The sequence below is a fragment of the Triticum dicoccoides genome, chromosome 3B (genome assembly GCF_002162155.2).
Source record: "Triticum dicoccoides isolate Atlit2015 ecotype Zavitan chromosome 3B, WEW_v2.0, whole genome shotgun sequence".
In the NCBI taxonomy this organism is placed as follows: Eukaryota; Viridiplantae; Streptophyta; class Magnoliopsida; order Poales; family Poaceae; genus Triticum; species Triticum dicoccoides.
In genome coordinates, this window is record NC_041385.1 from 8,010,179 (window position 1) to 8,013,777 (window position 3,599).

Consider the following 3,599-nt stretch of genomic DNA (forward strand, 5'->3'; position numbering starts at 1 on the left):
TTCAGTGTAGATCCATCGATTTGCAAGCTACAACACACTCTGTTTCAAGTTCCACTGTTGGACTAGTTAGTGTGGCCATGATTGATCCTTAGCACGACATGGAAGAAGCATTTGCTTTTCGATTGGTTTTCTTTATTATTATTTGACATAGCGCTATGTGAGAAATACTTCTCATTGGAATGCAATTTAGTAGTGGATTCATTTTAGTGCTTTCTAGTCATGCAATTTACGATGTGTTTTTATCAAATTTGACTACGTTTCCATGCTCGCACATGCATATTTCGATCCCAAAGATGACTTGGGTCATGCATGCATAGTGGCTACACACACAACATATATAACTTTTTCACACAAATGCAACATATATAACATGTTCACACATATATACCGGGGCATTGTGGAGAAGTGAATGTAGGTGCTCCAAAACGACAGACCACGCACCTAATGATCAAAAGAAGGTCAGCAGTTATAGTTATATATATATCCAAAACCAATTTATTTTTTATGATTTCCCATGCTATTTCTAGCAGCAAACTGCCCACAAGAAAAACCATTTCCCATTCTATTACACATGCTTGATGTCATAATCTTCATGCTAGAGAAAGCACACTCAACACTTGTAATGCGAACTGGGAGTTTGTAACAAATATAAGTTATGCAATAACTACTAACATGAGGGGCATGCGGCTCCTATCGGCGATGAGCCATGAAGAAATAAGAGGATAAAGGTCCAAGGGATCAAGTGTGTGTCTTGCCCGGTGTCAGCGTGCTGCTCTACCTGAGAGGAAGGCGATCGAGGAGGAAGGAATTCGGTACGGTGGACCAAATCAGATCGGCTCACAACAAGTCACCATTCACTGCAAAAAAGAAAAGACGACAAGTCGCCATGGTACATGGAGATGGAGATGGAACCGGAGGCATGGTCGAATTAAATCATGATTCATGAAGGTTGGAGGTGGATGAGTCACATGCACATATACAAGAATGATGCTTCCATCGACGAACACCATTCCTCGACTAGGGCCCAGAATAGCAAGCTCACACGTGGGCGCACCATTGTTGGGTCGGCCTATTTGGTGATTCCTCGTATGGACTTTAGGGACCTTGCTGTTGGTTTTCAGCCAGGTTTTTCATTTTCTTTCCTTCTTCATTTTCTTTTTTCCGTTAATTTTTATTTTTCTACTCTAACCCTTTACTTTTTTCTGCGTGTAGGCTCTTGTTTATCTACTTTTTATATATTTTTAAACATTTTTCCACATTACACAAAATATCGATATAATATGAACTTTTTAAGGAAATGCGCGATAAACATTTAACAATTACACATTGAACATTTTTCAAATACGTCATAAACATTTTGTATACCCATGGAGAACATTTTTAAATACCCACGGACATTTATTAAATACATGATGAACATTATATTTCACATAAATGAGCACTTCTTCCTAAATACATTAATGCCTATAAAACAATTAAGCTATTTTATTACATGAATATAGTTTTTTGTACAAACTAAACTATTAAATTCTATACATACTTTTTTTTGCATGTACATGAACTTTTTTTCATTTCCCGCAATATACACTAGTGCGAGGGAGAGGCCCTGGCAGGCACGCCGCCCCCGCCATTGCGGAGATCCCGACGGCGATGGGGAATAGAGAGGTCATGCCATTGTCGAGGAGGGTCATCGCAACGCTTGTAATCGCACAAGATCCTAACAAATGTTAGTTAGGTTTAGGTCAAGTACACGCAGTTTAACAACTAGGATCAGTCCCCATGGTTGTTGTTCTTATCATGTATATTGTAACCTTGACAATCAAGTAACTGCACATATAAATACATGACCTGCCCCTCGGGTATTGCACAACAAACTATTCTCTCTGACTTGGTATATGGAGCAACAAGATCCCATCTCCCACCATGGCCGACACCTCAGCTAGCCCCCTGTCCAACACTGCCGGCACCCTCATCACCACCTTCGCCACACCCTCACCACCAGTTCCAGCTCCTCTGCCGCACTCATGATCACCTCGATCAAAAACCTCATCACTACACAACAATTTTATTCACATCATAGACAAGACAAGAGACATCTTCACAGACCAATTTTATTTCACACATATGGGACATTATATCATAGTCCTCCATTGATCCCCTCAACAAATACCTTGGGTTGCAATGCTTATGCCTCAACTCATACCCTACCGAACTACTCGCACATTGGGATTAGATCGTGGGAAGAAAACATTGAAGAACACATCATGAGATTGATTGATTGCAATATGTCTTACAATGGATGCCTTGTGCGATGCACGATTATAAGTATGACTTGGATGGATGAGCACTATGGTGGTGGTGGAAATGGCGGCGCCTAGGGTTTGCGGATGAAGAAGAGGTCTTGGCTGTTGTGTTTGTCGTCTGGTGCTCTCTCTGTTGACATTTCGATGGGGTCTCTTTAGTGAAAGTTGTTCAGGTGGATGATCTGCCTTGGAATTCACGCCATACGGGCGCTCATACAGGTTGTTGGCTTCGCAGAAACGTCTCCTGATGAGTCTTTCTTCCTCCATTATTCTTCCACACGTGATTTCTTCCATGTTTGGCCCATTGTCTGTGGAAACACATCAAGGAGAGGGTTTGTGGAATCCTTTGCACCCATTAGTCGTTAGTACCAATATCGGAGCGAATTTCTCTTTTTAATTGAAAATCTCGGTTTAAACAAAGGTGAAATTAGTGTAAAAGTATCACTCATCAGGCTCCAACTGAGAGGAAGGCAATTGAGGAGGAAGGGGATACAATGGACCAAATCAGATACCACACAACAAGTCGCCATGGTCTGTGAAGATGGAGCTGGAGCCATGGGGGAACTTGGGATGGTCGAGTAAATTCATGATTCACTAAGGTTGGAGGCGTATGAGTTACATATGAAAAGGAAAGAATGATGCTTCCAAATCCATCAGTTCTTCTTTGGAAGTTGCCCCCACTAAATTCTGCATGAACAATTCCTCCACAAAGATCTCTGCATATTCCCCATGTGGAGTTGCATGTACCATCTTCTCAACAGGTACGTCATCATGGAGAAAGAGCAAACCATCCCTCGATGTTTTTCCTGGAACAAGCCAGTGCATTTTATATCTAAATTTGCCCTTGCAGTTCCCTCTTTCTACCTCATGCATATCTTTTGAATGCAGTAATAACTCTTCATAAGTCATAACCCACTTTGCTTCTCTCCACAAGTAACCTAGCCATCAGTCCATCGATGTATTCAATCAAGCCATTCACTGTCTCAAATTTGCCAAAATAGAGCAATTAAACACTAAAGCATTCCTCTGGATCTCCCCCTGGACAACAAAGTGAAGATTCATATCAGTACACACAAAATCAATAATTACAATAGTACACAAATAATTCAAACTTTATATCACTACTAGGGAAAACCCTAGTAGTAGCGCGGGTTTTGAGGCTAGCAGCAACGCGGGCAGCCGCGCTACTACTACGGCGCTACAGCTAACTGTTAGTAGTAGCATGGTCCGCACCCGCGCTACTACTGTTGACTATATCAGCAGCACTTTTCTGGAATGCGCTACTATTAGTTAGCT